This window comes from Tamandua tetradactyla, chromosome 3 (assembly GCF_023851605.1).
Source record: "Tamandua tetradactyla isolate mTamTet1 chromosome 3, mTamTet1.pri, whole genome shotgun sequence".
Taxonomy (NCBI): domain Eukaryota; kingdom Metazoa; phylum Chordata; class Mammalia; order Pilosa; family Myrmecophagidae; genus Tamandua; species Tamandua tetradactyla.
Window position 1 is genome coordinate 148337957 of NC_135329.1, and position 25485 is coordinate 148363441.

The 25485-nt window shown below is 37.7% G+C and overlaps 1 protein-coding gene and 1 long non-coding RNA gene across 9 annotated transcripts in view; one reads left to right on the plus strand and one right to left on the minus strand.

Moving 5' to 3' along the window:
• LOC143677798 (uncharacterized) overlaps positions 1-13793 on the minus strand; it is a 29829-nt gene extending 16036 nt beyond the window's left edge. For all 4 annotated transcript variants that reach the window (XR_013172886.1, XR_013172883.1, XR_013172881.1 and 1 more), the window contains exon 1: positions 13564-13793. This is a non-coding gene — a long non-coding RNA (uncharacterized LOC143677798). The remainder of the gene's footprint in view (positions 1-13563) is intronic.
• Positions 12622-25485, plus strand: part of MTX2 (metaxin 2) — a 150143-nt gene continuing 137279 nt past the window's right edge. For 4 of the 5 annotated variants that reach the window (XM_077154249.1, XM_077154252.1, XM_077154248.1 and 1 more), the window contains exons 1-2: positions 13848-13911; positions 15167-15275. The gene's annotated coding sequence lies outside the window, so the exon portion shown is untranslated. Of the gene's footprint in view, positions 12724-13847; positions 13912-15166; positions 15276-25485 lie in introns of those variants that run through there. The other variant, XM_077154250.1, reaches the window with a different exon arrangement.

Sequence of the window (25485 nt, forward strand, 5' to 3'; positions counted from 1 at the left end):
GGTATCTATGCAAACTGGGAAACTGCTGAAACAATCCCGTTTATATTTTATAAGATTTTAAACTAAATATGTTAGTTCAACCTCTGGTGATCTATTACAAGAATGAATACACAACTGAATGTTAATGAATTAAACTCGCCAATCAAGAAGCATAGTCTGGCAGAATGGATTGAAAAACAGGACCCATCTATATGCTGTCCCTACTCAAAGGACACGAGGCCAAGGACACAAATGGACATTTACACACCAATGTTTATAGCAGCATTATTTACAATTACCAAGAGATGGAAACAGCCAAAATGTCCATCAACAGACAGATGGCTAAACAAACTGTGACATTTACATAAGATGGAATATTATGCAGCTGTAAGACAGAATAAAGTTATGAAGTATGTAACAACATGAATGGACCTTAAGGACATTATGCTGAGTGTGATTAGCCAGAAACAAAAGGAAAAATACTGTATGGTCTCCCTGATATGAACTGACATTAGTGAATAAACTTGGAATATTTCCTTGGTAACAGAGACCATCAGGAGATAGAAATAGGGTAAGATATTGGGTAATTAGAGCTGAAGGGATACAGATTGTGCAACAGGACTGAATATAAAAACTCAGAAATGGACAGCACAATATTACCTAACTGTAATACAATTATGTTAAAACACTGAATGAAGCTGCATACGAGAATGATAGAGGGAGGAGGGCTGGGGCATAAATGAAATCACAAAGAAAGATAGACGGTAAAGATTGAGATGGTGTAATCTAGGAATGCCTAGAGTGTATAATGATAGTGACTAAATGTACAAATTTAAAAAATGTTTTTGCATGAGGAAGAACAAAAGAATGTCATTACTGCAGTGTGCTGAAAATAGATGGTACTTAATATTTTAAAATTTCAACTAATGTGTGAGACTAAAGCAAAAAATGTTTATTTGGTACAAATCTATACTTTGACTAGTGCATTTCCTAATACAACTTATGTAGATAGTTGATTGAACACCTTAGGTACATGGAACTTTGTATAGGACATGAAATTTTGTTGGTTTGTCCAGGTGATGCCCTGATGAATCCCAGAGTGATTTGATCAGTGAGTGGAAAAGTATTTGCAAAGTCCACTTCGGGGAATGGTGAGAACGGGGGAAAACTCAACTTCCCCAAGTTGAATTCTTGATATTCTCACAAGCAGTGTGGGCAACCAAAGCTATACGCTGAGCCCCCATTCTTAGGGTTTGTTCAGATGAAATGTAACCCCACAGGGGATAGGTCAAGCCTACTTAAAATTAAGCCTAAGAGTCACCCCCAAGAGAACCTCTTTTGTTGCTCAGATATGGCCTCTCTCTCCAGCCAACACAGCAAGCAGACTTACCACCCTCCCTCTGTCTACGTGGGACATGACTCCCAGGGGTGTGGACCTTCCTGGCAACGTGGGACAGAAATCCCAGAATGAGCTGAGATTCAGCATCAAGGGATTGAGAAAAACTCTAGAATGAGCTGAGACCCAGCATCAAGGGATTGAGAAAACCTTCTCGACCAAAAGGGGGAAGAGTGAAATGAGACAAAGTGTCAATGGCTGAGAGATTCCAAACAGAGTCAAGAGGTTATCCTGGTGGTTATTCTTACCCATTAAGTAGATATCACCTTGTTATCCAAGATGTAATGGAGAGGCTAGAGGGAACTGCCTGAAAATGTAGAGCTGTGTTCCAGTAGCCATGTTTCTTGATGATGATTGTATAATGATATAGCTTTCACAATATGACTGTGTGATTGTGAAAACCTTGTGTTTGATGCTCCTTTTATCTACCTTGTTAACAGATGAGAGGAACATATGGAATAAAAATAAATAATAGGGGGAACAAATGTTAAAATAGATTTAGTTTGAAATGCTAGTGATCAACGAAAGGGATCAGTAAGGGGTATGGCCTGTAAAAAAATTTTTTTTTCTGTTTGTTATATTTTTCTATTGTCTTTTTATTTCTTTTTCTGAATTGATGCCAATGTTCTGGGAAATGATCATGATGATGAATATGCAACCATGTGATGATATTGTGAATTGCTGAGTGCATGTGTTGGGAATGTTTGTTTCTTGTAATTTTTTTAATTAATAAAAAAAAATTTTTTTTTTTTTTACATGGGCAGGCACCGGGAATCGAACCCGGGTCCTTGGGCATGGCAGGCAAGCACTCTTACCTGCTGAGCCACCATGGCCCGCCCAATAAAAAATTTTTAAAAAATAAAAAAAAAGAATGAATACACAGTGGACAGTTCTGACTGTTGTATAATGAAGTGTTCAATGTTTCTTTGTCTTCACATAAAGACTATTTCTTTTTTTTTTTCGATTCAGGATAGCTGGGAGTGAGGATGAAGAAATAAAGCATTTAATAATATAGCATTTCCATAATTTGAGTACTAGGAAATGAAGAACTTGCTGATATAAAAGTCTAAAGCAGTGACATCTATAGTCCCAAAAGATTAATTGTGTATGCTTTATTCTGACTTAATCTCATCTGTGGTGAGGCCTAAGGCTAGAAGTTACATTTATGACTTAGAATGGTTAGAATTGTTATGTCAGTTATTACATCATCAGAAAAAAATGAGCAGGCTTGGGAGAGTTGCATTAGCTCTGAAGTTCTTAATTATTACTTATGACCAAAGAAATGCTCTATATCTGCTGAATATTGAATTTGAAACCTCAGGATCTAATCAGGTTCAGAGAGTTGTTTAGTCTGACCACAGACTCTCAACAAGAAAAATACCCATTGTTAAAACTTTATTTGTGGTTTTAAAGTGAAGCCATAGAGGACATATCTTACAAATAATGATAAATCCCCATCTAAATAGATAATCAAGATTTTCATAGTTTTGACCTCTCTAGTGTATTTCTTTCTTTCTTTCTTTTTAGGAGCATGGTCCAGAAATCGAACCCGGGTCTCCTGCATGGAAGGTGAGCATTCCACCACTGAGCCAACCGTGCGCCCTCTAGCATATTTCTGAGGCATGAACACGTGACAAACATACAAAGTAGCCCCATTTCATTCAACGTCTCATTTGTAATTGTTTTTATACTTGTTGTTCATCCGAAATATAATTTTAATAGAAACAGTTTAAATTCAATAACATGCCAAGAAGACAGAAATCTTAAATATTGGTCTATTATTTAAATTGTAAGGTTTTAAACCTTATCCCTTCCACCTCTAATAACCCTATTGATGTGATTTGGAAAGGAGAGTCTGAGTGGTCATATGGACTTGTAATAGCCAAGAAAGCAGGTCATAGGCATGCTTTCAAGGTCTTTCTAGAAGGGGCTAGACAACATTTAGCATATTTCATTCTTAGAGGTGAATCTGAGTTTTGTAGATCCTGAAGCTCACATAATTTGGAGGGCCCTCTTTAAGAAAACAAATTCAAAATCATGAGTATAACATTGCTAGGGCCTAACCCAGGGCCAAAAAGGGATCCAAGTTAGAGAAGCTTGAGTTTCATTGACTTCATGTTAAATCCATCTCTGTCCTCTGAAACACTTGTTCCATCTCCACGATATAGTCATTGCCTCTAAGACGATAACAATGCTTGCTTTGTTCCAAGGGGAATAGCTTGGAACCAGAGTCTCTGCTTCTCTTTAAACCTATCAAATAGCTGGAAACAGGGGCAAGGGCAGATTGGACCTCTGTTCCACTCCAACATCTCAATCGCTCTCTGCTCTTCTGGGCTACTACCTAGCTGAACGACTTCACTGCCTTGGGGTGGGGGCTCTAGTTCATCCCGGAAACCTGTTCTGTTTCCTTGTCAGTGCTACAACAAGAGAAAAGGATATAGTGGAGATGTCACATTTACACTGTTAGCTTCTAAGCATTTCCCAGAAGGCTAGAATCACTGAGGCTGAGGTAAAGGAAGGAGGATACCTGGATTTTAGCACTGGTTGTATTTTCTGACTAAAAGGGAAAATTACTTAACTTCCCTGGTTTCAGTTTCTCCTTCTTTTTATAAAACAGATGGGGTTGGTCAGATGATCATTGTTTCCTTAGCACACTAGCCTTCCTCTACAATTGTTTTACAAAAATAATAGCCTATTTCAGTAGATTATGATTGAAAAGTTTATACCATAGCTCAGAAACATTAGCATAAAGAGATGGTTTTTGGAGTAATATTTCAGGCTTTTAAAAATTAATGCCTTTAGGGCAGGCCACGGTGGCTCAGCAGGCAGAGTTCTCACCTGCCATGCCGGAGACCTGGGTTCAATTCCCGGTGCCTGCCCATGCTAATAATAATAATAATAATAATAATAATAATAATAATAATGATGTCATTAGAAACTGCTGTGTAGTGTGTGTACTAGAAATAATTTCTCACTGGTCTTGATTTAAGGATTGAAAAAGTTAACAATGGTGATTGGCCTCCAAAAGAAACCACTTCCCTTTGAACAGCTTATATAAAGTCTAATAGAATGTTTTTCAAGTGATGTTAGCAGTTAGGGTTCAGATTTTCAATCTGCTTGTCCTTATTTCCGTATATCAAAGTCGACAAACTTTAGAACAGAAAAATAATTTTGAATCCTTTCTCTTCCTTTAAGATATGTGGGGTTCCAAAGTGAATGTTCTATTCTGTTGAAGAAAAAGAGAGATGCATAATCTAATCTCCCCTTTGCATTCATCATCAAGTCCTACCTATTTGTTATTTAAAATGTCTGGCACCCTCTTTTGTTCTCTGTTGACTCAGGCCTTATCATCTCTCACTCAGCTCTGCAATGGGCACCTCACTGCTCTCTTTACCTCCAGTCTTCCTCCCCGTCAATCCATTTTAAAGTCCTGCCTTCATCATGTTGTTTCATTTTCAACTCCCAGTAATTCCTGGTGGTTAGTGGGAGAAATTCAAAATCTTTAGCCAGGAAATCTAGGTCCTCAGCATTTGTATTTAACCTTCTTTTCCCTGTTAGTCTCACACCACTGCCTGGCACAAAAACTTCACTCCAGCTAGCATGACCTGTTCATTCATTCTCTCCCCAGAAAACATGCTTTTCTGCTTCCAAATCTTTTCTCATTTCATCTCGGCCTATTCAAAGTCTACTCATCTTTTATGGCACAAATAAAACCCCATCACCTCTGTAAAACTTTTTTGGAACACCCAAATTAAAAATGTGCTCCTCAGATGTTCCGTAGTGTTTTTTTGTTGGTATTACTCACTCAGCACTTACAATCTCCTGCCATATTGTAGGATCTTTTCCTCGCTCCTTCGTCAGTTATCTCTCCATGGGTATATATATTTTATCTGAGTCCTTTATATATAATTGCGATCCTATGCTACTTGCTGAATGTTGAATGTGGTTTTATTAGATTAAAGCTTAGACTGCTGCTCACTGAGTGATTCTTCTTCTAGGTGAAGAGCAGTATAAAGACTTCTTTGCTAAGTATATTTTTTATTTCATTATTTACAATAAAATGTAAGGTATTCTTAACTTCACAATAAAAGACAAATAGGAGAAGGAGAGAGAACTGTAGGTCTACTTATTTACTCATCAGGCACGTTCTTTTGATTGCATAGATTATAAATAAGGAGTATGAACATTGTCTAAAATGGTTCCTTTTATTACAGAATGTAATTGATAATGTTCTTTGAGATTTTTAATATATTGCATCACATTATTTGCTAAAGACACTTGAGTCCCCTGTGGGAACAGAAACAGAAAATGAAGTTCTAGTGTGGTGTTTATTCAAGAGAGGACTGGAGACCATCAAAAGTAGCACTTACAGGAGAACATCCTGGTGGCAGACAGGCTTGGGCACAGATCCTGGAACAAATTATTCAATGTATCCAAGCTCTATCTTCCCCCCTTAAAAATGGAAGTAATAATATCCCCACTTCATTGAGTTGTTGTGAGGATTAAGAGATAATACATGCAGATTGCTTAGCACAATGTCTGATACTTACTAAGGATTTACTAGTTATTATGACAGGTTGGGTTCAGAAGGTTGTAATAAGCAGCTACGATGGAAAGACAGGAGCTGGGGTAGAAAAACATTTAAATATACAGGAAATATTTATTGGAGCCCCAGGTGCCAGACACAGACTATTAAAAAAATAGAATTGAAGAGATACTGAGAAGGAAACAAGAATTGAAGGGATGCAGGCTGGTGAGAATATTGAATGTCTATGGTTATTGATGAACTTAGCAAAATATTGGTTGTACATGATAGAGAGGAAATAAAATGGCATTTGATGGATTAAAAAAATTTTTTAAATTAATTTTTAAATTCAAAAAAATGACAAGAAAGAAGCACAAACATTCTTAACATATGACCATTCTGTTCTACACATACAATCAGTAATTCGCAATATCATCACATAGCTGCATTATCATGATCATTCCTTAGAACATTAGCATCAATTCAGAAGAAGAAATAAAAAAACAACAGAAAAATAAAACAAAAACTGAAAAAGAGAAATTATACATACCATACCCCTTACACCCCCTTCCATGATCACCAGCATTCCAAACCAAATTTACTCCAACATTTTGTTCCCCTTATCATTTATTTCCACTCCATACGTTCCACTCATCTTCTGACAAGGCAGACAAAAGGAGCATCAAACACAAGGTTTTCACAATCACACAGTCACATTGTGAAAGCTATATCATTATACAATCATCATCAAGAAACATGGCTACTGGAACACAGCTCTACATTTTCAGGCAGTTCCCTCTAGCCTCTCCATTACATCTTGGATAACAAGGTGATATCTACTTAATGGGTAAGAATAACCACCAGGATAACCTCTTGACTCTGTTTGGAATCTCTCAGCCATTGACACTTTGTCTCATTTCACTCTTCCCCCTTTTGGTCGAGAAGGTTTTCTCAATCCCTTGATGCTGAGTCTCAGCTCATTCTAGAGTTTTTCTCAATCCCTTGATGCTGAATCTCAGCTCATTCTGGGATTTCTGTCCCACGTTGCCAGGAAGGTCCACACCCCTGGGAGTCATGTCCCACGTAGACAGAGGGAGGGTGGTAAGTCTGCTTGCTGTGTTGGCTGGAGAGAGAGGCCATATCTGAGCAACAAAAGAGGTTCTCTTGGGGGTGACTCTTAGACTTAATTTTAAGTAGGCTTGACCTATCCCCTGTGGGGTTATGTTTCATCTGAACAAACCCCAAGAATGGGGGCTCAGCGTATAGCTTTGGTTGCCCACACTGCTTGTGAGAATATCAAGAATTCAACTTGGGGACTTGATGGATTCTGGATGAGAGCAATGGCAATGACTGAGCAATCACTGAGTTAAGTCAGAGTCCAAGACCTCAGAAGAAACCTCGGAGACCTGAAGGACAAAAGGGGCATCAGACCATTGAACATGGCATAATTTACTGCTTTATCCTGGGCAATGCAGAAAGCTCAATTCCATCACATTTCTGCTCGTGTTTTCTCATCCCAAAGGACATGAGAATTAACATACATGGTATTTGGAGTGTCAGGTGTCATAAACTAGAATGCAAGTGGTGATTTGCATGAGTTTCCTACACTGTGGCACCTCTCTAGAGTTGAACTTAGCATTCTTAAAGACAGAGATGCAGGTTGCTGTGCTCTGTTGAGATCAGAGTTAAAACAGGAATAAGTAACCACATTCTTTACTCTGTTGTTGCAGAAGGAAGGTATCTCTCCCTCTACGTATTTTGGCTGTGGGGAATAGTGAATTTTCTCAGTTGTGTGTAAACCTATAACTAATTCCATTGTGGGCATGTGGGTATGGAAGCCCTTACCTCAAACTGGGGGGGGGGGGGGGGTGGTTTATGGGGGTAAGGAGGGAGCTTGTTGCTAAAAACACACTTTGAGCATTAATTAATGGCTAAAGACAGTACTATGGAAATCGAAAGTATTTCCTTTCCCTAATTGTCTTTGGCCTAACTGTCAAAATAACGTGAGCATCAATTGCTTATGTGAATGATTACTCTAGCATATGTAAATGTTTTCACCTCCTTTTACATTTGAAACCTGACCACATTTCAAATACATGAATTTTGGTTGACTTCGCTATAGGGAACAAGAAAAGAAATGACTAGTTTATGGAAGAATTATAGAAAAGACAGATTAAAGGTAAATAGATAAAATGAGCTCTAAAGGATAAATTAAAACTATAATATTTCACACTCAACCGAGGATAGCATACTACTTGTCTAAAAATCTTATATTGGCTTTAAAAGCAATTTAAACTTCCTTGAGTTAACCTGCCAAGAAGCATAATTTATTCTTCTGCTTTGCCTGCAAATAAAAGGCATACATGCAACCAGAACAATCCATTTTTTTCCTAGAAGCATATGGTTTCTTTGCAAACTTCAAAAACAGCTGGGTTTGTATTTCTGAAAATGCTTCAGAATATGTCACATGGTGAAGATAATGGAGTCTGTCACAGTCCACTTTTATGGAAGGCTTGTGTTTTCTAACCTGGACCTTGATTTAGAAAATTTTATGTATTTTATAAGAAAATGTAACAGGTTTCTTAACTGGCCCCATGTAAACGCAGAGTGTTGTAACTCACATATTTTACTACATTAACTATTTTCTGAATGAACAAAAGTGAATACAGGTGTGGCTTTATAGTTGTCCCTAACTCATAATGTATCACAATGCAAGAGACAGGTGAGCTCCAGGTTATATGTAAATAAAGGCCAAAGGTTTCAGGTTTTCCAATTCTGCCCTCTTCCAATTTAGTAACAGAACCATGATTATCATTTTGAAGTCAGAAAAAATAGAGGTAACTTGAAGCTATCTCAATTAAGATTATGAAGTGTTAGTGACACTCCAATAAAATCCCCCAAATTGAATCTAAACTTTTTAACACTTTCCCCCCTTAGTCTTAACTTTTTTTTAGAGGCTGCTTTCTTGGTGAAGATGAAACATTTACTCACTTTAGTTTCATCTCTCTCTTTCTTTTATTAAACTTAAGCAAATTTAAATGTAAAATTTTTATTTTAAAAATAGAATGCATGGTATGCTCCAAGTTTTATAAAATTATTTTTCTAACCTGAGCTGTCTCTTTATGTTTCCATCCGACACACTTTATGTTTGAGTGTCCATACAGGGAGAGAGGTCAAGAAAGTTGTTGACCTAATGTTAATGATGGTTATTTCTAGATAGTAGGATTTTGTTGATTTTTTTCCTTTGTAGTACTTTCCTATATTGCTTAAATTTTTATAAGGATGAATCACTGAAAGTAGAAATAATACAGTCATTACTTTAAAATATAAGAGAAAGTGAAAAATGCATTTGGTAGCCATATCTCTTTGCATTTATTTTTGCCAGTAGAAGACCCCAGAGGAATTAGATAATGTATCTCATGTGCCAATTCCTGAATAATTAAATAAAAATGTCTGTAATATACATGGGTGTACACATGAGTCAAATAAATGATAGATAAGGTCTATCATTCATTTCTTCAACAGGGAATTAGCACTTGGTGTCACATATGTTCAATTATCATCCTACCAGTTGGAAACCAGCTCTGAATTGTGCTGTTAAAAGCAGAAGCCATGATTAGCAAAGGAACAAGAAAAGGATATCTCCAGTTTAAGTAAAATGGAAATATGGAAAACTATACTTCTGATTTTCATTTTTCCATATGTATAAAACAAAACTAAAGAAATGCTACTTTTAATGTTAAAAGAAGTTTCTAAAGATACCAGCAAACTTTTTATAAAAGAATGCTTATTCTTAATACATTTTGCATATTTCTCGAGAGCAACACCAAAATATTCTTTCATTTATTTGGAAGAAAGGCTTAGAAAATTTGGTAGTGGTTCTGTGAGATAAACATAATAAAACAAAACTCGGTAAAGCTCTTGGAGGCTAGTTAAGAGTTAAATAACCATGATGAGAACATGATAGTCCTTTCACTGGTTTTATTTCAAAGTAAGCTTATTTCCCTAGCAAACTGATAAGGATAGATATGTGTGAGAAAACATACATACATATATATATATATATATATATATATATATATATATATATATATATATACACATACATTTTTTCCCTAATTGTATTAGGCCCCTGCATTTGCCTGGAATTATTAAAATTCTGAAGAGTTCTGTGCAGCATATACTACATGGCTGCCTTTGTTTGCTCAGAACCCATCCATTCCCCCTTCTTCTGGTAACAACCCATCACTTTTTCTGTGGGGAAAGGAAAAGCAGATCCTTAGGCCTCTGATGGTGAAGCTAGTCTTGGGGCCGGTGTCTAGGTCACCTTGGGGTTCTGTCCCCTCTGCTGTGTGTTGGGGCCTGTGTCTGGGTCACCTCGGGGGTGCTGTCCCCTCTGCTGTGTATGGAGCCTCCTCCAAGCCTAGCTCTTTGGCCCTCCTAGAAATAACTAAAAGTAATTTTTTTTTCCTGTTTAAACTGCTTAAGTAGGTACAACATTTGCTTCTCAGGACCCTGTGTAATACACTGCCCTCAAGAAACTTACAAACTCAGTAGTAAGAGAGATCGGGGAAGGCCAGAAATAACTCTAAGTGCTTTTTGGGAGCTCTACAAGCTTAGGATTGTGTCTACACAGCACAAAATGAAGTGGCAGTCTGGCAAGCATCCAGTTGCTTTAACAAATTTGGCAGCCCACTGAATAGATGAGGCTTCAAAGTCGATTATATGATCTCTAGAGAAGGGAATTCCACAACTTCCTTGGTTAGTTGCTTTACTGTCTCTGGGAATGGAGAAATGGAGTGGGGTTTTCCTGCTTCTCTTTTGGTGTCCAAGTACATCCTGTCTTTTTCAGTTAAAAGTGGGAATTTTGACTGAATGATTACAAAGATCTCAATACCAATTGCCTCTGGCTTTGTTTCATAGTTTGATTACATTTAATTATTTCTGTTTCCAAACCCTTCTGTGCTCCACATTGTACTTTGTACACATCTTTATTAGAAAATAATTGTTGCTTGTTCCCATTATCTGCATCCACGTCATTCTGCTCCAGGGCAGGAGTTCTGAATTCTCTATAATATCCGTTTTGGGTACTGTGATGCTTGGGTTCAGGCGTCAGTTTGGCTAGGTCATGGTGCCCAGTTATCTGGACAGGCAAGCACAGGTCTAACCGTTAACTAAAGGACATTTCATGGCTGGTTGATAAACCAGAAGGCTAATTTATTAAGTCATCAGTCAGTTGATTGCATTTATGACTGATTACATCTACAATCAACTAAAGGTATGCTTCTGCAAACAAGAGAATCTAACCAGTTGCATTGATCCAATCAGTTGAAGACTTAAGGGAGAAGAGAGAATTTTCATTGCTTCTTCAGCCAGTGAACTCTCCTGTGGAGTTTGTTGAGACCCTTAAATGGGAGTTACCAGTCTCACAGCCTGCCCTATGGATTTTGGACTCTTGCGTCCCCACGAGACACCTTTGTAAATCTTGTGTGAGACATCTTTATAAATCTTGCATTTACAGATATCTCCTGTTGGTTCTGTTTCTCTAGAGAACCCTGACTAATATAGGTACTTTTGGTGTAATGCTGATTTTTACATCACAATTACTAAAGAGATTTGTTTCAAAGAATTGTCCAGGCGCTCCACTATGGTCCTGTTAGAAGGTGCTGCATCCCGTGTTTGGGTTGAAATGGTAAAGTCAGAGAAGTTTTGACTCCATATCTGTGTTTTTGATGCTCTTTCTGCCACTGATCCTTATAGGGGATCTTCTAGCCAGCAGTGCATTAAATCAACTCTCAGCACTCACTGGCAGTTGGTGTTCTATCTTAACTGGTTACATGAATGGTTGCTTATGATTGTTTTCCAAACTGTTCCTGTAAGTTTCATGTACTTTCTACATGTACATTATATTTCACAATCAAGAGAACTGAAATAATGTACATTAAGAAAATATATTCAGCTTTATATATACTGGGTTTCCCTCTGAATGATAGCTAAGACTGCTTTCATATGTTTTAAGCTTCTTCTAGAGGGGAAGTGAGACTGTTAAACACCGGGATGACAGAAGAGCAGGACTGTAAGATAGATTAGATGGGAAGAGGCAGAAGTCAGACAGGCCATTTAGGGGTGCATTTTAATAGCCTTGATGAGAGATGATGAAGGCTTGAGGCAATGGAGAAGACAGAGAAACATGCAACAGATGCCTTGGAGGCAAAATGGGAAGGAGTTAGTGGCTGGTGGAAAAGGGAGTGATAAGACCAGATATGAACCATGGAGCCCTAAGAACAGAGATGGATTTGTTCTGCCTCACGTTTACCATAAGTTATTGAAGATAAATTGTATTTTTCAAATTGACGCTAAATTATGACCATGCTTAAATAAAAATAGCATACTTCCAGGTTTCCTGGGTGCAAAATTCCCGCTAATTAAAGTTACTTTTTTCTTTCTTGTGTCTGGGTTGTGAGGTATGTGTCATGTAGAGGGGAGCTCTAGGCTTATATACTGGGTGCTCTTCCAGTGCTCAAATGGCCTCCCGACATCCAGAAATGCTCCATCTTCAGATCTTTCTTAACCCTCCTCTGGATTCAAATGTATCTGCTCAGTCTCCTATTCCCTTTGTGTTCTGTTTTCTGCTAATAGGTCAAGGATGGTGACAAGGGGTCAGTGTGCATTTTCCAGGTAACATATTTACATTTTAACCATGGATTTTTTTTTTAATCAGTCCTAGAGACAATGTGGACATGGACTCTTCTGGAGAGTTGTAGGCTGATGGAGGAAGGCATGACAAAGGCACATTTGAGGCACTCCCACACCTCCTATGCAGGTGAGCTCTTACGGTAGCTGCTTGTCCCTAGCACCCTGGCTAAAGGTTGATGGTACTTGATGTGGCACAAGGCAGGAAGGAGTGGAGGAGCTTCTCACTATATCAAATCTTAACTGTTTGGGCTGGAAAGAGCCCTTGTGGTTTTCCAGTCCAATCCTAGGAGGGGCTTGGAAGTCAGAGGGCCTGGGTTCAAATTCTGACTCCACTATGTACTCTTTGACGTTGGACAAGTTATTTTTACCCTTTTTATGCTTTAATTTCCTTAGGGGGTAACTGTGACGATTAAATAAAACAATATTTAAAAATAGTTAAAGATAGTTTCTGGCATATAGTTAGCACTAAATCAATGTTCGGCATCCTTTATTCTACTCTTAACAATACTAAGGCCTACAGATCTGCATCGATGGCATGCTGTAGAGCCAAGAATGGACTACAATAATCATCATTGATTATTGTAAGCCCATTAGCCCTTGGGGGCTCTTGAAACCAGGAGGAAAGAACACCAGATTAAGAATCTCTCTGTCCTGGCTTGAGGGAGAAAATGTAACCTGATGCCCAAAGCATTAGATTTTATTTTCCCACATTGGAGAGAAGGATGGACCTATTGAGAAGGTAGAACACAGGAAGAATTCCAAAGACTGACTGCCAGTGGAACCCCTTCCCCTTCCCCCACACCCACTACCTATCATTTCACCTTTTTATTTTTTCTTTAATAAAAGACTCTGGTGAAAGTATAAATGCCTCTCAGGAGGAGTTATGTACTAACCTCTTGTATTAGCTAACTATTGCTGTGTAACAAATCATGGGAAACCTTAGTAGCTTGAAACAATAATCACTTACTATCCTTCATAGTTCCTGTGGGTCAGGGATTCTGGAGAACTCTGCTGGCTGGGTCTGGCTCAGGCTCTTTCATGAGGTTGCTCGACTGAGCCTGGAGGATTGACTTCCAAGGTGACCCAGGCTCATGGCTGGCAGTTGGTTTTATCCATGTGGGCATCTCCAAAGGGCTGCTGGATGTCCTCATGGCATGGCTACTGGCTTTCTCCCAAACAAACATTCCAAGAAACCAAGGTAGAAGCTGCAATGCCTTTATGACCTAACCTCAGAAATCACACACCATCACTTCTGAGTGTTCTGTTGGTCACACAAGCCAGTTCTGATTCCACGTGGGAGTATGAAGACCAACAGGCAAGTATCATCAGGGGCCATCTTAGAGGCTGGCTACTACTCCCACCTTTAACTCTAATTTTAGTTTTGAATTAATCCGTTCTTTTAGTTTCCTGGATCTGCCATTACAAAGTACCACAAACTGGATAGCTTAAAGGGACAAAAATGTGTTGTTCTAGCTCACAGTTCTGTAGGCTAGAAGTCTGAAATCAAGATGTCAGCAGAACCAGGCTTCCTTGAACTCTAAACTTCTGGTGCTGACCGGTGATCCATGATGTTCCGTGATGTTCACATGACTGTCTCTCTCTCTATGTCTGCCTGTATCCAAATTTCCTCTCCTTATAAGGATACCAGTCATATTGGATTAAGACTCATCCTAATCCAATTTAGTCTCATTTTAACTAATAACATCTCCAAAGATCTTATTTCCAAATAGTCATGGGGTTTGGAGTTAGGACTTAGAACATATCTTTTGATGCAATTCAATCTATAACACCCAGGAATAGGAGAAACATGGGAAGTGGGGAAGGCTTTAAAGTGGTCCTAATGGGGAAGGCAGAAAAACCTGAACGTGAGCTTCATCACCCTTTCCCTGCCCTAATAAAGCGCTGGAGATGCAGCTTGAACCACGCAGGAGCAGCCTCCTGAGGAAGCTCCAGACTGCTTGAAAAAATATATTTTTCTTGTATGCAAATTGGGTACAGCTTTGAAACTGGTGACAAATTTCCCAGTAATCACTGTCACCTGGCTGATTGGGCCAGCAGTTCTAGACAGCTGCTACTGCTCCTGCCAGTTTACTATGTGCAGTGCCAATTTGGTCTCTTCATGCCTTACTGTCTCCGTCTTCGGAATGGGCATGACAATATTAATTCATTGGTAGCTGTTTTGAAAAACAGGTTTATCATTACAAATACATAGTTTATTTATTTTCATGTTATTATTTTGCTTGCAAATGTTCATTAGTCTGTTTAAAAGCTAGTATGAGGATCTTCACAGATGCATTAATCACCAAATTTAGTTGATCATTTTTCTTTTAATTTTTGTTTTCAAAAATACCCAAAGCCTGCATCCATTACTGGGTAATGGACTGCAAAATCTTATTTAATTACAATGAACATATTTCTTGGCATTACAGAAAGGAAAAATGCTTAATTCTGTGAACTTCTATAAATTTGAGAGAATCAAAACAACCTCTGGTAACGGAAAAAAGACTGTTTCCTCTTGTTCTAACTCTTCTCTGCCCTCCCTTTTCTCTTCGTTCACTCTAACTCAGCAGACTTTGAGAAAACAGGAGACCCTGGGCCAGAGAATTTTCTGCACCCAGAAGCTTCAGAGACCCGTGGGCTCAGAACTCGTGAGAGATGGGCATATCTAACATGCTTCAGGTATGAATCTGATGCAGGACTTTAGTGTGACTTTTCCAGGAGCAATTACCTGACCCTTATTCCCATGGAGATTGAGATGTGCAGCAGTTAGATTGTGCTGGGGGACCCTGAGGCCATTAGAAACCTCACCTGCTATGAGTTAACTCCTGCATTCCCTACTCAACTCTAAGATGGCGTGAGCATTTCTTAAGGTGGTTAACCATGGCCTTATCTAAACCAATGGTTTTATTTATGATTCTTGGATTATAAAATAGTTTCCCCATAAATTTAGAAATGTAAATTCAAAAATTGATAAAACATGCACATTTTACAATACAGCCAACTTTTTCTAGTGAATCTTGGTTCCATACATATATATCTCTCTATTTCAATTCAGTCTAAGAGACTAAGTCTAAGAGGGTTACTTCAAACTGAATTCTCCTGCTGTCTATTTCTGGTTCCTAAGGGATGCTATGAAACACCCGAGGAAATTCCTTGCTGATTGGGGAGATATTAGACTGCAGCATATGGTCTACACATGTGATTACTATTCCTCTTAGGAAAAATGCAAAGGATTATATTTAGAATATGGGGTATGTGTTCGCTGGTTCTGGATGACCCAGGGGATTATTAGATTCTTCTTGTGGAATTTTCTGTAGTTAAAAGATGAATCTGGAATTTTGACTGTTTGGTGTGAACATTGGAGCCCATCTGGAAGTTTGTGCAGGTATGAGGCCTGCCAAATTTTCACTACTGGGTAGTATGAAAGCTATTCATACTGAGCTTCAAAGAAGATTTTCTGAGTTTTGGGGTCTGTAAGATATATTTTAGAAGAAGTCTTTTTTTTTTTTTAGAAGAAGTCTTTGACAAAGATACCTTCTGAAGTAAAAAATTAATCACTCAGATGACCGCTGAGCCTCAGAGAACAGTCGTGGGCTGGAGTTGGACACCCAACCAGCCATGCCATGAGTCTCCCATCCCTACCAGCTCCCACTTCTCTTACTCAGAGGAGGCCCTAGAGGCACATCAGCAGAGGCTCAATATTTTACAGTGGATAACGAAATGGTTTAAACTATTAATTAATAGTACAATTGTAAAAATGTACTATTACCAGTTGTAACAAATGTTTCACACTAATACAAGGTGCTGGTCATGCGGCGGTGTACGGGAATCCTGTATTGTATGCCTCATCGTTCTGTAAACCCACAACTTCTCTAATAAAAAAAAAAAAAAACTTGAATGGCAATGTATTCCAAGATGCTACCTTCAATCAAATAGTTACAATCATTGGAAGAGAGGATGGGTTAGATGGAGAAACAATCTTCATGTATATGTTCCTTGCAGGTGTTGGGCTGCTCAAGGTTGGCCTTCATCCACGCCTAGAATCTAGAAAATACAAAAGACCAGTGCAGGAAGTAGAAATGGGTACAGCAAGTCAGCGTGATGTTGATATGAGTTGGATTCCTCAGGAAACCTTGAATCAGATCAATAAAGCTTCACCAAGAATGTTGCCCAAGATATGGGCATAGAAGAGATCAGTGGGATCTCATGAGTAAATGTTCCTTTGTGCAGCAATTCAGTCTTAATCTGCCCTGTGCTTTTTTGTCCTGATGGGAATTAGTGAAGAGAAGCCATATCACCATAGAAGGCAACTCTTGTTTATATGTGGACTGAGCAATCAGAGACTGTGGCAATAATATTGCTAAAAATGCACTGTATTCATTTTCCTAAAGTAACAAATTTGTTGTTTTTTTAAACCATTAAAATCTCTGTGTGTGTTTGTGAGAGCAATTGATTGGTCTTACCAGCATCGTTGTTCAAGCACCTGAAGCATGCCTTTAGAATACTAAATGTAATGCTATTGTCTCTTCCTTATTGAATTAAAAAAAAAAATTCTCCCCAAGACTCAACGGATATTTGCCCGGTATGATTGTAGGTGTCATGCCTTGGATGTTTTAAAGAAAACCATTTGACTCTTCCTTAGAATAACTCAAACCCTTCTTGATGGCACAGACTAGCATTCTGTTGTCATTGTTGCATTGCTGTTATTCTAAAAGCACAACTTTTTAGAAATAGAATTGTTTTGGTATTTTGCTGCTGTTTAGTATAATGCCCACATTTAGAAAACTTCTCAGATGGGTTTAAGAAATTTTAGGACATCTCTAGCAACGAAATTGTGAAATATGAAAATTTTGCTGACTATGATGTATAAAATTACACCCCACCTGTTTCCTTTTTTTTGTATGCTGCATGGCGAGGTCACATTTCATTATTTTTCCATGTGAGTATCCCGTTATTGCAGCACCATTTGCTCAATTTTGTTTGTTTGTTTTGTGGGAGGTGCATGTGCAGGAAATCAAACCCAGGTCTCTCACATGACAGGCGAGAATTCTACCACCAAACTACCTTTGGACACCCCCTGCCTCCACCCAACCCCTTTTCTTTTAACGAAAAGAAAATAGTCACTTGTGCCAACTGACTTATTCCCAGGGGCTAGCTCTGGCATGATTTTAGACCAGGTTTTTTTGTTTTGTTTTAAAGAATTTCTCTCTTTAGTAGAAACATCTTTGCTTGAAAAAATGGTGTTGGTCTACTGACCAAGCAGAAGGTCAAATTATATACGTAGAGATATACTCTAACTAATGTGTAAAATAAATGAGTTGGATATTTTAAAAATAGTCAATTATTTTTATTTAATCTTTTGAAGAGTTTGGTTGTTGCTATGGCCCTTTTTTAGTTAATTTGGAAAATGCCAAAAACTTAAGCACTTAGGGTTCTTAGAACCAAAACTAAATAGGACTTCATAAAATTCTTTTAGAGAATTATTCTTGTCCTAGCTAGTAAATTTAGTTTGGCATTATTGTCAGACTGAATGAAAGAATGAAGTTAAATAGCATAAACAGATAAGATGCCTTTCTTCCTCTGTCTTTAAGTCGTATTCTCCTACATAATGTGATGGTAAATAAAATTTTAGTAGCTGTATAATTCTGTACCTGTCTTCATTCTACTGTTCTATGTAATCCCCATCTATATGCATGGCCAAAGATAAAAACAGAAAAACATTTTTTCGAGCTGTTTAAGTATTTAAACATCTGAGCAAGAGCCACTGTATAAGTCATTCTGTAGTTGTTAAGCATTTTGCAAGAAAGGCTATGCTATCAAATTACCTACATCACAATGCTGGACTATAAGCTTTTTTTTAACCTATAAAAAGAAAAAAAATAATTTACTAACATTCATCAGCCCCTAAAATAAAAAGGGTTGAGCCTTTAATAGCATTCCCAATTTTGCATCTATTTTAAATTAAATAAATTCTAAATTTTATTTCTTTGTGTCTTGATGTTTCACTACAAATGCCCCATATTTGACGGTGGAACTTGAGAATGGGACATGATTTTTGATGAAATCAATATTGTGTCTTGGTTCTGGAAGCCATAGGCTGATGAGCCAGGCAATTTGCTGCCTTGGTCCGAGCTCCTGACTAATATCTCCAAAGCTTCACAGTCCCCCTTCAATATTCTAGTAAAATATCTTACTGCCATATGGACTTCCTTATTTGGTGTGCATCCAATTTAAACCACTAACGTTGAGAAGAGGCAAAGATTTCCAGCCACCTATGCTTGGTCTTTCTACTTGAATAGCCCATTCGCAATTCAAAATCAACATCCTCTTCTCAAATCACCCCTCCATTCAACTGGGTCCCTTTCTTACTCCTTTGCTGTTGCTTGAGTGACACCTACTTCTCATTTCCAGTCACTCAGGTGAGAACCCTTGGGGTGGCACTTTTCTTCATTCTCTTATACTAACCTCTTTCTTTCAAAGTCATTTTCTTTTCTTTTTCTTGAGTGTCTAGATTCACTTTCCATTTTCCTTTTCTTTGGCATTACACATGAAGCTTCCATTATAGCTATTTTCCGTGACTCCAATGTCCTTCCAATTCAGTTCAGTCTCAGTATTGTGGCCAAGGATTCTTCATGAACCATCTCCCTCTCTCTTGCTGTTGGGTTACTGCTCTGGGCTCCAGTCATGCTATAGCAAGCTAAACATCCTTACTTTTCTCTCAAGGGTCTCCTCTAATAAGAAGCTACTCAACCTATACAACCTGATTTTCTGCTACTGCCAAAATGAGCCTCTATTCCTTACATAATTGGGAGGATAGAGAGCCAGCTAAGAGGCTGCGCAGTCAGCAAAAATATCCCAAACCACGCCACGCAGCATTGCTCCTGAAGACACTCAGCTTCCGCCTGTGGATGCAGATGCCTCTGCTGGCATGGACGATACTTATCAGTGCTGGATGCTGCTTTTAAAAACAAATTACTGTAATAACAGATACACAATATCATACTTCCTATTTTAACCATTTTCAAGTATGCAATTCAGTGGTAATTGCTTTCACAGTGGTATGCTACCCTCACCACCATCATCACCAAAACTTTCCGTCGCTCCAAATATAAATTCTATACCTATTGAGCATCAACTCCCCACTAATTTTTAAAATACATATTAAGCTCTTACTTCTATTTCTTTTCTAAAGTATTTTTTTAGAAATATTCCTTTCCCCACCTTCCTAATCCCCAAATTCAGACTTCTGGCTGCTCTCTCACTATGGTCTCTTCCTTCTCTGTGTTTAAAATCCACAAAACAGATCAAAACCATAAAAACATGAACATATCCTTTGATTCAGTAATATCCTTTCTTGAACTATATTCTAAGAGATTAGTCGATAAATTGGAAAAAGCTCTTGTGCACAAAGCCCTCTCTCCATTCAATATTATTGATGATAATTTTGAAGAATTGGAAGCAAACAACAGGTCTAACAATAGGAGAACTAAATAGATTATCATATATTACTCTGGAAATTTTTGATGTCCAAAGTAAATATTATAAAGTCCATGTAATTATATGACAATCTTTTTTTTTTTTTGCATGGGCAGGTGAACCCGGGTCTCCGGCGTGGCAGGCAAGAATTCTGCCACTCACAATGTATTTTTTTTAATATAAAGTTATGTAAAAAATAGAAACTGTAATACTATGTGCATACAAACATTTTAATTTAGTCCTTAATAAGCAAGTTTTAAACATGCTTGATTATTCCACTTTTTGAAAAGTGAGAAAAGATACTAAACTAACACTAAAGACATTTATGACAAAAGGAAAACAATCCATTTATATTTCAATTTAAATAAATTTGAATGTTAAAAAAGACTCTAACATCTCATGTGCCTATGACATGCCAATTATTTATGTTGTGTCATTTAATCCTTGTACTGATTCCACTGAGGTGGGTACACTTAGCTCCATTTTACAAATGGAAAAACAGGCTCCCAGAGAGGTTAAATAATTTCCCCAGGGTCACACAGCTAGGAAATTCTAGGTTTAAGATTTTCACTTGATTCTGCTGTGTGATAATTTGAATCCGAAACAAATTTAAACCATCTTCCTTCATAGCAAAATGTCCATTGTTTGAGTATTTGATTATTAAGTAACCATGACTTTTATGAACCTTAAAAAGTAGGAGGAAGAGAGAGAACGAGAGAGAGCGAGAGAGGGTGACAGAGAGAGCGAGAATGACAGAGGGAAATTTTGGAATGATTTACCTGGATTTCTTCCTCAGGCTTAGCTAGAAACACCAGCGAAGTTAATGGCAAAGCCATACTGATAGACAGGGTGACTTCTGGGGCCCCTGGTTTGCCATTTTTAACTTAAAGTTTTTGATTCAGATGTGACAATGACAAAATTGTTTAAATACTTGAATGACTTGATTAGGATGCAACACTTCCTCAAATTCAGATAGAAGATTAGATCGAATGTACCTACAATTCAGCGTGGTACTTGATAGCTCCGTTTAAAGTAATCTTTCAACTTTCCAGAGATAGTCTGGATAGCTCTCCAGACTCAGGTCTCTTTCTGGAATGGCTTCAGAGGCTGTAGCTACCTCCCATGTGTGGGTCATAAGAAGCAATGAGGTTTTTACCAATCTTTGGTTGCAAGTAATACTTGAATTTGCAGATAATCTTGTAAAAATGCTGTTGGCAAAAGTATTTGGAACCAGAAGGGGGAAACTTATTCCTCACATATATGAAATTTCTATTCTTTGTATTAAATGATTAAGTTCAGTCTTTTTCTTTTTCAAACTTGGAATAATACATGTAGTTTATGTGTAGAGTTATGATAAATGAATATAATTTTATAAAGAGATGACTTTTATTTAGAATCACCTAACATTTATACATGATATAAAAGCAAACCAGTGTCTTTTTAAAAAGTTTATTGAGAAAGTCCCTAGGTTAAATGTTTTCCCTTGTCAGCAATGGTCTAGTTTTCATAAAAATTAATTTTCCATAAGACACATGTTGTCAAACATCAGAGTGATTAAAAAACTACAGAATTACACTTGTAGTTTTATGTTCACAAAGCAGCTCTGGTGTAAAGCCCCTTGTGTCTGCATTACCACTTTGGTTAAGATGTTTTCCCAAATAATCTGTATTTGTGAAGATTTACTAATCTTATTTTAGACATCCTCTCGACCTTTGAAAAAATTGCAATAGAAGTACACAGAGTAAAAAAAAAATACCATTGGCAATAAGCTAATTTTGCTGAATTTGTGGAACTGGGAGCTACCTGGTAAAGGACATTTCAGAGATCCATGCATTTTCCTCTGGGATTTAAAGCATAGATTCCTGATTGGAGAGGATGGATGAGATGTTTTTGAGCTTCTCCCATGCTCTTTGAGTTATATTGGTGGCTTAAGCCACACCATGGATAAAGTGCTAGTAAGAATTATTTATTTATTTTCATTAAAAAAATTTTCTTACTAGTAAGAATTTGAACCACACAATGATTTGATTATCAGATCAACCTTTGTCTCTACCCAAACTGTACTGCGTTTTTCAGAGCGTTCTGATAAATTATGCCGTTAATCAAAGAGATGAGGCCATTTATATCTAAGAGAACTCAAAATTTCATTGCTATGGGCAGGAAAAAGTTGGGGGCTCAGTTTAGAGCTCACCAAGCATCAGCAGCTAATTCCCTCAGAACAGTCTATAGATATTGCATGAATTAGAGCAATAGTGCTTGGAGAACCCTCTGTTGCTTGAGTGACCAAGATGGGCAAGAGAGGAGTGTATATCTGATGTGGGAGGAGGTTCAGAGTAAGATGGTGGCATTGATGCTCATTGTGCTGCTTTGAATCTATTATGTGCCCCAGAAAACCCATGTTTTAATCCTGATCCAATCTTGTGGGGTGAGCCATTTCTTTGAGTCCTGATTCAATATTGTAGGGTGGAAACTTTTGATTAGATTATCTCCGCAGAGATGTGGCATGCCCAATTGTGGGTGTGATCTTTTCATTAGATGGAGATGTGACTCCACCCGTTCAAGATGGGTCTTGATTAGTTTTGCTGGACTCCTTTAAAAGGGGAAACATTTGGAGAAACCTCAGTTGCAGGCACAGACACAGATATTTGGAAAAGCCAATGTAGATGTTTGGAGATCGAGACAGAAATAGCCCGGGTGCTAAGCAAAGACTCACAGAAATAGCCACAACCTGAAGAGAAGAAATCTCCAGCCCCTGACGATGCTAAACTAAGAGATGAACCCCAGAGTTTTGTCCCGGAGCAGCTAAGTGAACGCCCACAGGTGCTTAGAGAGGAAACCACTGACAACAGAAGCTGGAAACAATGGAACCGGTAACAAAGACCAGCAGATGCCAGCCGCATGCCTTCCTAATTGACAGAGGTGTTCCAGACAGCGTCAGACTTTTTTTGAGTGGCAGTAACCTCTTGTTGGTGCCTTAATTTGGACATTTTCATGGCCTTAGAACTGTAAACTTACAACTTAATAAAGTCCCTTTTTAAAAGCCATTCCATTTCTGGTATACTGCATTCCTGCAGCTTAACAAACTAATGTACTCATCTACAGCCAATTCTTATCAAGGTAAAGGGTGATGTGACTTTCTCTCCACTCCCACCCCTGCAATTCAGGCTTCATGTTGCAGTTTTCGATTTATTATTATTTTTAATGCAATTTTATTGAGATATATTTACATACTATACAAATCATCTGAGGTATACAATCACTGCCTTACAGTATCATCACATAGTTGGGCATACAACCCCATGATCAAATTTTTAAATATGTTTTTGCTTTGAAGTCTGCCTGCAGTCTGCATTCTAATTTGAAATCAACTATGCAAAATTTCTAGAGCATGGAGGTGGTGGGGAAACCTTGACTTCCTCAGAGATGGCCCTAGGTGTTTTTTTTTTTGTCACCTTGGGGAGGCATTCCGCTGGTTACAATAATTGATACTTTTGTGAAATCCTTTTCTTGGGAGTGCCCCATGTCCACCATCAGGTCTTAGCACTGCCCCTAAAACCTTATTAAATAACTCAGTTGTGTGATATTAAAATCCTAGACAATTAAAAAAATTAAAGTTTATAATGTGAACAACTTCAGGGGCCAGGGAAATACTGAAATTAGCAAAGATTTGTGGAATAACTAAGAACATCCCCCAATCCTTCTATCTGAAAACCTTAACTCCATGGCAGGGAAGAGAAGGCCTTTGGGCTCTCTTTTCTTTGTTTCTTTTAGAAAATATTTTCAGCCTACCTGAAGTACGTTTTTCTTACAGACATTTAAAAGCAAACATGGATTCTGAAGTTATCTTGAAATTCTACTCATTTGGACAATTTTAAATTAACCAGTGATTCAGCTTGAATGTTTTCTTAGCTTTTGTTCTTCCCCAGATAGTTCAATATTTTACTTTTGGTGTATACCAGATGAACAAAGCACAGGTTATGTACGTGACTAGGTTATGTAAGGATCCTATTACAGAGAAATTTTGGGGTTTGCCCTATCACTTTGGTTGTAACGTGAATGGTGTTATTTTGAATAAAATGGTGACTTTGGCTATCCTTTTATTTCCTCCTTACTGGGAAGTAAGATGCAGCAGATGACTTTCTTGGGACTGTAAAGAAAAAAACCCTATCATTCTATCGGTGACCTTTGGCAAGCAACTGCTCTCTTGAACTGCTCTTGTCTCTGGAGTGTTTGACTACGGTTTCTTCTGGTCAAGCCATCGACAACTCAAATGTCAAGCAACACTGTGGTCATTTTTCATCTCAAGATAAGTGTTTCTCCAATAAGATGATCAATTAGTCTTACTCACATTACAACACACCTCCCCATGTATTTTTATGCCCTATAAAGATCTCTATAGTCCTATTATCTTCTTATTAAAAAACCTCTTCATTTAGATTTCAGGCTATTAGAACACATAATCAATCCAAACACTCCATGAATGACCTATGCATATTGACATTTTCATTATATCAATATATTCTCCAAAGGTGGATAATATGAAAAAAAATCTCTATTCTAAAGGATATGAAACAAAGTTTTTCATAGAAAATGTCCCACTTTTGATAGAAATACACTTCCAGGAATTGTCTTTTTATTGATGCAAAATATATTTCATTATAGTTCCTTAGGATTTTTTTTCACTTGGCAAAAAAATAGTTCATGGAATCCTATTAAGAAAAATTCTAAAATTTGTTTTATTTTTGCTAGAAAGGCATTCAAAATGCTGCTCTATCTTCTAAACAAAAGCCTAATGTGGGAAATGTTAGGTGTACATTATGAGAAGAATTTTTTTTTTTTTTTTGCATGGACAGGCACTGGGAATCGAACCCGGGCCTCCAGCATGGCAGGTGAGAACTCTGCCTGTTGAGCCACTGTGGCCTGCCCAGCTTTGGAAATCTTTGACTGCTGTCTGGGGCTGTATAAATATAGCTATAACTGCTGACTCAAATGCAGCCAGATTTTAAGTATGAACTGTTATTTTCTTCATTTCTTCTTAGTAGTAACATCATCCATGTCTACCCAAGTTTTTGAAATTATTTTACAATACAGTTGGGCAATTTATAAATCTCACCTAAGATCAGCATTTTAGAGAAACCCACGAATGTTCTCATTTTTAGAGATCTCTTTATTTTGAAATTAATGGAACTTTAAGAGATCCTTTCTGAAAATGTTACTTGGGAGGTCAGGGGACTTATACCTCTTAAACTGTTTCAAAACATTTTTGGAAGTGCAATAAAACCATGATACTTAATATATAGCAATAAAAATATATACATATATATTTGCATGTGTATATTTCTGTATGTATCTGTGTATAGAAAGAGAGAAAAAAATTCAATGTCTAGAATCAGTTTTTAGTAATACATGAGAA